Source organism: Xenopus laevis, chromosome 1L (assembly GCF_017654675.1).
Source record: "Xenopus laevis strain J_2021 chromosome 1L, Xenopus_laevis_v10.1, whole genome shotgun sequence".
Lineage (NCBI taxonomy): Eukaryota > Metazoa > Chordata > Amphibia > Anura > Pipidae > Xenopus > Xenopus laevis.
This window is the reverse complement of record NC_054371.1, coordinates 79,208,283-79,220,443: the sequence shown is the minus strand read 5'-3', so window position 1 is coordinate 79,220,443 and position 12,161 is coordinate 79,208,283.

Here is a 12,161-nt window from a genome sequence, read left to right as displayed (position 1 = left end):
TCCACTTAAAATTAACCATTGATGTAATGTGCACGCCAGACTTCAAAATCAAATTGCTGTTGGTCTGCATTTTTAATGTTCATAGTTTGTCTGCAGCTCTTGGAAATGTATTATCCTAGCAAGCACAGAGTATTTTTGAATTTAATACGTAAAATGAATAGTAAACAGACTTAAAAGAAAAATCAGCTATTACAAAAAAACAACAAAACCAAAAGCAATACAGTATTTTCAGCATGCAGGACAGAAATGGAAGGCTACTTTTAAAAAACCATTAATGGAGACTAACTCAAAAGCTGACATTTTATAACATATGTGTGTTAAAAACCTCGCAATTACAGGCCAGCACATTTTTCATCCATACCCCTAGGTAGTCTGTGAATAGTATGCAGGTGCTGAAAAGCTACAGAAAATGAAGGTCAAGAAAGAAGCTGCTCTATATGCTTTAGACATTATATTAAGTTAGTGGCCACTGGCGGGATGGCACTCGGATAACTTCATTTTCCGAAGTCACCCGAAGTTGCTTCATGAGGAAACTTTGGGCGGCTTCGGAAAATGAAGCGCTCCCAAACTGCTTCCCACCGGCTAGAATGTAAATCACCGGCGGGAGGCAGTTCAGGGAGATTAGTCGCCCCGTAGAAGTGGAGATGTGTCGCCGGGCGACTAATCTTCCCGAATCTGAGCATGTGCCCTGACCCTTAAGGAGAAGTAAAGTTATAATCACTGGTGGGCAAATGTTGTTATTGCTTCCCTAATACCCTGGGCCAGTGCATCTGTAAAAATCACTTAGGGTGCCTAACATTATGCATATAATAGTAATTATAACTTCTCCTTTAAATGAGAACTAAACACTAAAAATTAATATGGCTAAAAAGCCCATATTTTATATACTGAACTTATTGCACCAGCCTTAAGTTTCAGCTTCTCAATAGCAGCACTGATCCAGGACTTCAAACTTGTCACAGGGATTCATCATTTTGAAAAGTGTCTGCTCAGTGAAAATGAGGTCTGTCTGTAATATAAGCTGATGCTACAGGGCTGATTATTAAATTCTGATGCTCATTGCACTGGTTCCTGTGCTGACATGTAGTAATGATCTGTATTAATTACTAATCAGCCTTAAATTGTAAGATTTCTATTCTATGTGTACCAGGCCCGGATTTGTGGAAAGGCCACCTAGGCCCGGGCCTAGGGCGGCAGGATTTTAGGGGGGCGGCATGTTGCCCAACCACACCCACATTGGTTCAAAAACACTGGGGATGGGCTGGAGATACAATCATTTTTTAAATTTTCCCATTGATGATGAAAATTTGCACGAATAAAGGGGAGGGGACAGGGGCGACGAACGGCAGTGGGCCTGGGGGTGCCCTCTATGTAAATCCGGCCCTGATGTGTACTGTATACTATGAGTGGGTCCCTAAGCTCAGTAAGTGACAGCAGCACAGAGCATGTGCAGTGAATCAGCAGAAAAGAAGATGAGGAGCTACTGGGGCATCTTTGGAGACACATATCTTTCCTGCTAAAGGGCCGTGGTTTCCTTGGGCTGGTACAGAAGCCCAAAACCTAATGTACAGCATTTCTAGCTACTTCTTTAGTTAATGCTCTCCTTAGCCACATTCCCCCACCTCCGCAAATTAAACAGTTTACCAGGTTTGTCTCCCTGTATGCAGAGCAGTGCAGAGAACTCTAGCTTTGAGAACAGCTCTGCTTGCCTAATCTCAATTCAAAGCGGATGTTTATAATTGAAATGCCTTGATAGTTTAGTATGGGATACAGATTAGAAGGTCTGCATTATAACTTACTTTCTTCACTACACTATACAAAGAGTTGTTCTTTCTGACTGCTGCTCCATAGCAGGCACATATTGCAAGTAGAATTATTGCTAAAGCAAAGGAAAAATGAAATAAAGAGTATAGTACAAATATAAAGGCACAGATGTGTATTCTGTGTTAAAAATGTTACAGGTCTATTACTCTACATTGCTCTTGTTGTCCAATAGTAGAATCTGCAGTATGAAACCTCTGGTTTTAATTGCATTATTATATTTTTGCCCTTTTCCTCCCTTCTCCGAACTCATACTTCAAAGAGTCGCTTACATTGTGTTCAAATTGATCTTTGTTACTTTGCACTTTTACCCCATAGTTTTACAAAGTTGCACATTATATTTGGAAAGCGGTTCTTTAATTTTGTAAAAATATTGCAACATCAGTGAATATATAAAATACAAAACTGAAAATTACAGAATACTTTTCTGGCCTATGCTAGCATGAAGGTTGCTAAATATCAGATTTTGCATTAAACAAATATTTCACAATGTAAGATTATAGCCATCAATTCTGTAAGGAGAACTTCCCATGTGATTGGCTTCAGTTATTAAAGGGAGACATACAGATTAGCCTTCTGCATAGCTAGAAAAGTGCAGTAATGATCTCCCTTCAACTACACTTCAACACCAATACAAAGAAGAGGTTGATAAATATTAAAAAAGGTTATGGTTTATGTGGATTTATTTTACTTTTTTGAAGAGCATGCCTAGCATCATGTTACTAAGACCAGTATCACCCCTTAAACCTCAGCAGTAATGGGGGGTCGGTTCATCTTGGCAGGACCCACCTGTTAGGATGGTGTCTGATGATTGCAGACTATATTTTAATGTAAGCACAGTATTATTACAGCATGTAAAATGAATATCAGATCTGTTAAATGGCATTTTGCACTTGTGAACTAAACAGCATCAGCAATATTTTAAAGGACAGGATAGGAGAAGGTATAATCACAAGAGGGGATTTCAAATCCCAGTGTGCACCTTTACCCTTTGGATTTTGATATATATATATATATATATATATATATATATATATATATATATATATAAGTTTTATTCTGGACAGGTGCTGACGTTTCGGCTGATACAACAGCCTTTTTCAAAGTGGAAAAATCTCACAGAAACGGAAATATATACACAGTGTGGCGGGAACCAAAGAATAATTGAAACAAGTAACACCGGGGGCAGAGGAAATGACGTGTAGAAGTTCAAACAGGTGTAAACACAAAGTAAACACAAAAAATACAAACGAACAATACAAGTAAAATAGAGTCAAAAGTCAAGCTCAGTAACAGTAAGCGAGCGTTAAGTAGAAAAAATACATATATAGACATCCATAGAAAACACGATCAACGAAACACCAATCAGCACTCATACGAGTAACCTAGACTGACCCAGTATAGCAACGTGTCCGAACAGGATGGAAACTGTGTCAAAAGTAGTTACTTCGCCGGATAAAGTATCTTTAAACTAAGGCGACTATGTAGCGAACAGGATAAACAGCTCGGTCCCGACTAGGAGCAGAGTATGTATGAGAAAAAAACCGGAAAGAGAAGAATAAAGATGTGAGGACAAATACAAGGAAAGCACAGAAAGAATAAGGGTGTAAAAGAAGATGCTGCTCCAACGAGAACTGCGATGGATTCACAAACTCAATACCACCAGCCCACATGGACTTAATGAACTAATTTCCTACACTCCGTTCATACACTAGCGGTTTACGCCCCAAATGTGGTGAGCCAGTGATTAATTATTCCCCCGCTTCCTTTCTATATTTTTCTATATTTTTCTATATTATCGTATTGATTGGTTCCCCAGAGATTTTTTGCCAATGGATTTATGATATATGCTGATGTAAAGGAATTCTTTTTACTTCTCTGAATTTGCACTTGCAACATATGGTTCTTTCATAACAGCTGGTCCTTGACTAGTAGGTATCATATTTGGTTCACACTATCTCAGTTCTTTCTATCGCCTGCATGTTACCTGTCTTTACCTTTCATTTCAGTGACCTTGATCGCGTTACCGTTGGGGGTCTGTCTTCTGTGTGGTTCATTGGCTCTCTATGTATGTTCCTTTTTATATACATATATATTTTCTTTCACATTTTTTCGTTTCCTTTTGGGTATATTGTACATTTATTTATTGATTGTGCCAGTGTGACCCTTGTTTCTAGTTCTTGTGATACGGTCTTTTGGTCTTTTACCACCCCCCTGTGGATCTCAATGAATTTTGTTTCCAGACATGTGGAACTTTGGCAAGCCTTTTCTTGTTAACGTAATAGAAGCCGATGTATCCACGTTCACAAAACTACGGCCTCTAACCGATTGATGAACTATGGGTCGGATTGACGGGTGTCCCCGGTGTACGGTTAGTTCAGCACCACCCTACTACAAGGCGCAACAACCGGTGACTGCTTATGTTGAAGTTCCTGCGATTCTCCTGGGTTCAGAATACACTTGAGTGGATGTCGGCTTCTTAATGAACTGGTGACAAACATGTCAGATCGCGGAAAAAGCACTCTGCACTATCGATAACCCCGGATCGGAAGGGAGGTCCATGCGTACTCTGGCAACTGATTCCCGATCGGCTGCCACACTACTGATGTGGTACTTATGATCCCTTGTCTCTATAAGAAATAGGATCGGCTGCCACACGACTGATCTGATACCAACGATCCACGGTCTGCCACACTACTGATTTGGTATTTACGATCCCGTGATTCTATATCGAAACAGGATCGGCTGCCACATGACTGATCTGACACCAACGATCCACGGACCTGTGTAGGAACCCCTTCTACTTCGATACGGCAGCATCCTCACCTTCTGATACGACAGCATCCTCACCCTCTGATTGATGAGTTTGCCCACGCCTGAGCTAGGCGACACCATTGGTGCTTATGTCGAAGGATCTACAACTCTCCTGATATCGGAGTTGGTCCGGGTTGTCGGGGATTCTCCAGGGCACTGTAGCCCCTTGGCAGACCACGGGTTGAGTACGTTGCTTAATCGATCATCTTGAGACTGAAGGGATATCTATCCGGACTTTGGACTATTGATCACTGATCGGCTGCCTTACGACCGATCTGGCACCCACGATCCACCGACTCTATAATTAAAGAGGATCAACTACCACACCATTGATCTGATACCCCTGATTCACGGACCTTTTTCAAGAACTCCGTCCACTAAAATACGGCAACACCTCCACCATTTGATTTATGACTTACATTTTCGCCCACTCCTAAAGGAACACAGGGGTGAGCGTATATATATTCTTATTCACACTGGCTTTGATATCTGATTTTTGATATATTTTCTCTCCCTATATTTACGTTTTATTCTCTTCCCACACTTTCTTCTTGGATTACGTGCTTTTAAACCCTTATTCTTTCTGTCCTTTCCTTGTATTTGTCCTCACATCTTTATTCTTCTCTTTCCGGTTTTTTTCTCATACATACTCTGCTCCTAGTCGGGACCGAGCTGTTTATCCTGTTCGCTACATAGTCGCCTTAGTTTAAAGATACTTTATCCGGCGAAGTAACTACTTTTGACACAGTTTCCATCCTGTTCGGACACGTTGCTATACTGGGTCAGTCTAGGTTACTCGTATGAGTGCTGATTGGTGTTTCGTTGATCGTGTTTCTATGGATGTCTATATATGTATTTTTTCTACTTAACGCTCGCTTACTGTTACTGAGCTTGACTTTTGACTCTATTTTACTTGTATTGTTCGTTTGTATTTTTTGTGTTTACTTTGAGATTTATGTTTTTGTACACCTGTTTGAACTTCTACACGTCATTTCCTCTGCCTCCGGTGTTACTTGTTTCAATTATTCTTTGGTTCCCGCCACACCGTGTATATATTTCCGTTTCTGTGAGATTTTTCCACTTTGAAAAAGGCTGTTGTATCAGCCGAAACGTCAGCACCTGTCCAGAATAAAACTTCTTTTTCTGCACTAAGACCTGCGAGTGCGATCTTCATTATTTCTACATTGATGTCATCGATCTAAGACTGCACCCAGGCACGCTTGACCTCTTTCTCGTGAGTGCCGGTTTCCTGCTCTATATATATATATATATATATATATATATATATATATATATATATATATATATATATATATATATATATATATATATACAGTTTGTTATCTAATAGCAGAAATAAAGGCATAAAGAAGAAAACAGAAAAATAGAATGAATAACTTTTGTACAGTATTATTCTCTTATAATATGGTGTGTAAAAAAGTTAATTTACTAGCACTTTATGGTCCAATCTCATTAGTCTTTATATTTTTATTTTATAACACATGTTAAAGGTTTACATAATGAGTGCTTTAGTGAGCTATACCCAGCAAGTAGGTAAAATATTAACTCTAATGGTCTCGTTTGCTAAAGAAATGCAGGAGGCAAATGCTAGTCATGCAAAGCGTTCTCCTTCTTGGATTTTCAGTATAACTGCATCTGTTGTAATTAGACACAACCTTTTCTTTAATTTCTAGAGGTGTATAATTAGGAAATGTGTGGCAAATTGACATGCAGTCAGGACATGGTGCATCACACTAGTACATATAACAGCAAGAAGGCCAATAATATTGTGCAAAGGATTTTGATGGACCTTGCTCTGCAACTGCACTCATTTATGTGCCTAAATGAGCTCTCAGGTCACTAATACAAGTCGGTTACATTCAGACTTCATTTCAGCCTACAGGAGATGCATTAATCCATATGCCAAAGCAATAACTAGCTAGGGAAAAGTACTTTGTCCTTTGTTCAGAGGCAATCATTGCCTATACAGGAATGCCAATGGAAGAAATCTCTTCCGCCAAAAATATTGCAGTAGGAGCTTTACTATTTGTTGGAATCTCCTGTAAACTTTATAAGGGTAATTATACATCAATCACAAACGCAAGTGTAAAGCTATATCTTGGGTGTTTCCTTCTCATTCTTTTGTCGATTTTGTATGGACTCAGTATTAACTGGCTTAGATAACACACCATTATAGGAATGCTGTGCATGTAACTAAGTGGGATTCAAAACACTGGGCAAATGTGCTCCGTGCAGTAACCTATAGCAACACAGAGATTTACTTTTCATTATGCTTCATGCAGTAGACAAATCAAAACTAATTGCTGATTGGCTGTTATGGGTTACTGCATGGTGGCAAATGGTTAATACACTGAAACAAATGCGCCATTTAAATAATCTTTCTGTTAGTAAGGAGTGCGATTTTATTACATTTAAGCAGCCTTCCTACAGATAAGATAATAAACTGAACACAGTTACCATCATTTAAATGGCAAAATATAGCATCAGTTTAAAGCTCAACTTCAGTCTGCCATAAAAAGGCTATACCATTATAGCATAAAAATGAGATCTGCCCCCACTTACCTTGGGGATTTCCTTCATTGCTTCTGTACTCTTCATTAACACAGAAAGGCACATCAGACAGGATGGCCATGTAGGTTCAAGCTTAAAGGAAACTGGGAGCAGATTGCATGGCTGTATTTTATATATCATGGGGCTGCTGCCTTAATGCTTAGTATTAAAATAACCTTTTCTTTATGGCAGGCTATATTCTACCTTTAAAGGAGAAGGAAAGCTACAGAGGCATTTTATTACCAATAGATTAGTTGCAATAGTGCAAGCTAGAATGCTATATTTATTCTGTAGAATATTTTACCATACCTGAGTAAAAAGCTGTAGAAGCTCTCTGTTTGTTTAGGATAGCAACTGCCATATTAGCTTGGTGTGACATCACTTCCTGCCTGAGTTTCTCCCTGCTCACTTATAGCTCTGGGCTCAGATTACAGCAGAGAAGGGGGGGGGGAAGAAGAGCAAACTGAGCATGCTCATGCGTGGGGCAAGGAGGTGTAAGATGAATGCAGGAAGTCTGATACAGAAGCCCATGTGTACACAATAGAAGGAAAAAAATGCAGTGTATCTTTTGACAGAGGACTCAGAGCAGCACTACTTTGAGGGTTTACTGGTATATTTAGGCGGACCTTTCTGATAAGGCTTACTTAGTTTTGACCTTTCATTCTCCTTTAAACAGTTATTTGGTTGTTTTTATTAAATGCCTTATTGTGAAAACCAGGTTATGCTTCCAAGGCTTATGTGTCTGCTTTAATGTGTTTTTCACATGAGCAGGAGCTGTCATACTGTTTCATAAAACAAGTGCATACTTGATTTTATCCATCTTGGATGAATCAGTGCCCTCCAGTGTTCAAGTTGCCCTATGTCTATAACTAACTCCTCTGACTGCAGTACATTATGCAAATGTGTATACCGAGCTTAGCATAGGGTTATATTAAGGACTGTGTCTATATAATTTTACTATACACATACATTTACTACCCCCAGTACCTTTCTACTGCAGCCTAAAAAATTCCCTGACAAAGGTAAAGTCTGTATTCAACTAAAATCCATGATATATACAATATATAATTCTACCACTTCTTTGGTTAAAAGATAAAATTCAACGGCAAAAAGCCCTCTTTGAGCTGTGTGTGTGCAGAGTGGTCATCTTTTTATGCAATATAAAATCCTATCAATGCTTACGGTATACTGTTTTGGCAATAGAAAAGCACACTGTTAAAAATGTTAAAAAAAACAAGGCTAATTCGTAATCTGGATCTGGCTTCATCATCATGATTTTAGATGAATAAAGTCCTTATTTACATTGGAATGCCTTTGGGTTCATGACTTGAATGTAATTTAAAGGCATGATACAAAACACTTTGTTGTCAGTCACAAGCTTTTAGCTAATTTAGTGGGAAAACTGGGATAAATGAAACTGATTGATGTAAGAAGCCCACTTTATTGTGCAGCCACTGGCCAGGGGTTGTACACTTTAAACATTAATAAGGGGTGGCACCTGGATGGTCTATTCCTGTGCATTGATGCGTCTGTCTTTTGGAGTGCATAAATTCACTGCAAATCCATGCCTGCTGAATAAATTCACCCATCACTATTTGCTTCTGCAAAGGCATCCTCTGTATGACTGAGACTACAGTATATGTGTAATCTCCAACACCAACAATGCTTGGGTGATCACTGCCAATCCCAACCTGCTAACAAACTCATCTGAAAATTCATCTGATCTGCCATTTTTTAAAGTTGGGAGCAGATACTTTTTCCCTTTCTAGGTCAAAGTGTTTCCCTGGCAGTTGTGTATTTGGTCAAGGGTTTCAGTTTTCCCTAGCATTTTAAAAGGGCAGATTCCCCAAAGGGCGAAGTGACTAATGCTAGCGAAAATTCGCCAGCATGACGTCATTTCGGAACTTTCCTAACGGGCGCAGGCGTCACTTCGCTAGCGAAGGAGATAGACGATAGCGTTGCTTCGCACTCTAACGCCAGGCGTATTTTCGCTCAGGCGAACAGACATAACTCTGAAAATTCACTAAGATGAGGATTTTACTGAACGTTACCTCATTCGACAGCTCAGACCAGGCGATGTGCAATAGAGTGCATAGGACTTCATCAATTTTTAGTGCAAAAAGTCCCAAAAAAACACTGGCGTCTTTTCCTTTTTACAGAGTGATAGCCTGCAAAGGTCCTTAATTTTTTTTTGGGTAACCGGGTTCCCCCCTAAATCTTCTAACATATGGAACATCAACTATACAGTAGGCTCATGTGTAGGGCATTATAACAACTCTTTTTTATTTATTAAGGTTCCCTGGACTTGTGTAATGTAATGTATTTGCTGCAACATATATTTCCATGTAACTTTATCATTTCCTGCCATATGCAAATTAGGAAACGCTAGCTCATCTTCGATTTGGTTGGCGAAGTAACGATATCGAAAAATTCGCCAGCGTTCGCTGCCCTGGATGCAACTTTTCCACTTTAGTAAATTAGTTTTGTCCTAATGAATTTACACCTGGCAAAGTGTTGTGATGGTTTGCAAAGCCGTTGCTGGCAATTTTTCGCCGGTTAGAGAATTTGCCCCCATGTGTTCAGTCGCTATGGACCCAACTTGCTCGAGGTGGTGGGGACTGGTGCTGGAAAGCCTGAAGTGGAGGTAGACCTCACTAATTGGAATCAGTGTAAAGAAAGATCTGTAATAGCTTTCCCTTAGAAAAAGAGATACAGTAGGATCAGGGTAGTTAGTAGAGCAGCCAGAGGCTCCAACAAGGAGACAAAAAGTGTTAGTAATTTGCAGGGTCGCCTACCTGAATAGGGACTTGAGTGGTTAGAGTGAGAAAAATGAGATTCCTGGAGTAAAGAACCACTGTAAGCATCTGCTAGCTCTGGGGATTAGTTATATATACAGTAGCTCCTCTGGATTATTGCCAACATTATGCCTGTGTAACTCAAGTAAATTAAATTGTGGGGATTTGCAAGTGAATGTTTATTGTACCATTGTGCCAATGAGACTGGATTAGGTCCAAATCAACTGTTTGTTTCAAGAACCACGGGTGCCCAAGTTAATGTAAGATCAATTGTGTGTGTGTCAGTGTGGTAAATCCTTCATCTAACAATCTAGCGAGGGCTCCTCTGAGAGGAAGTGTTACACGTTTTGCCAGGAGTTGCAAGGAGTTGCGACTTGTCCGGTCAAGTCTAAAGTAATCCCTTCAAAGATAATACAGCATGGAGGTACAACAATCGTCAAAATAGTGTAACATACAAATGGAGCAAATTAGACTGTAAACTGAAATGTCTCACCAGGTCTTTCCATTTAAATAATTAACACCTTTTTTCTCTAAAATGAATGTAGTGATCATGGTGTGCTGTGGTGTGCTCTGTTAGCCATGGGATATCAAAAAAGAGTTTTATTTACTGGATGAAAGTAAACCAATTTAGAAAATGTATTACAGACAAACCTAATTGTGTGGGTATTTGGGAATTGTGCTTATCTTAACATTAAGTTAATTACTTAATAAAAGAAAAGGCTTAAGCTCATTTACAATATGCATGAGCCCCCCTGTAGCTCTCCACTTATATTTCTTGATATACCCCCCTTCTCTATAATCAGTTTGTTATATGCGCAGTGGCTAGGTAGCAAGGCCATATCTCTGGCTGAACAAAATAGGTTGCATTTGTGAAATTATAAAACTCTCCTTTTGGTTTCCCCTTCATCTGTTTATAAGTGAATGTCTAAGAAGTATCATAGTGCATAAAAACATGTGCAGTACATACAGTAGTATACAATAGACTCGAAACAGGCAGACGGCACTTCTGGAATAGATTTATTGGGGTTACTGCTGCAAAACCCCAATAGACCTATTCCAGAAGTGCCGTCTGCCTGTTTCGAGTCTATTGGATGTTTGCAGTGGGGACACTGTTCGACAGAGCACCTGGTTAGGAACATGCGGTGAGCAGTAGCGGTCCCTTTCTTTTGTCTTCTACCCATACAGTAGTATACCTCTGAAATGATTACTGATTAGCAAAATGGCATGTTTACCTTACAGTAAGCTGAGCAGACCTTGCACAACCAGAATAATATGTATGTTAGTATCCACAGTAAACAGAATTATCTGTGCAGTGTGTTTGCTTAGAGAAAGGAGAAATGTAATAAAGGTTGTAAATGGGAAAAAAATAGCACAAACAAGACTAAAAGTTTGCATTTTGTAATGTAATGTAATATTCTTCAATAGACTGTTATTGCATTGTGATTATTAAATGTGCATTGTGCACTTTTATAGCACACCTGAATTGGCATATTCTTTCTTAGCAAACATACATTTTTCAGTAAGAAGTTGTATTACATATACACTGCCCACTGGTGCAAACTATAAAATGTGCAATCTGTCTTCTACTGTCGGAAGTGGTCACTATACAGTTTCCGAATTCACAAAAGCTATATTAAAGTTGTGCAAAGGAAAATTTGTATTGTGAATGTTTTTTCCATCACTGACTTTTATTACGATTCAAAGGGATGATTTTCTCTTCTACATTCCATTGGATCTTAGCAAAGTAATGAGAAAACCTGGGGATAAAAGAAACAAAGGACATCTAGTCTGATAAGGTATTGAAAATTACGAGTTGGCAGTATCCATACTTTATAAAACAACACTTGTTATTGTAAGCTTAAATATACAGTGGCAAGAACTTTCCTGAACAAGTTCAATTTGGAAAATGAAGTGAGATGGAAAATGAACTTCTCCAAATCCTTGATTCAAAGCAATTGAATAAACTGTTCCACCAGTTCATATTTTTTTTTCATATTTCTTCTTTTTTTGTCTTCCTTCACAGTTAAAGCTGCAGCCTCTCGATAGACCATCTGAGCTTGGTAGTACAGGTATGGGACCTGCCTGGACCTGCTCAGGATCTGGGGTTTTCCGGATTACAGAAAGACCCTTTTTTAGGAAAACCCCATGTCCAGAGCTTTC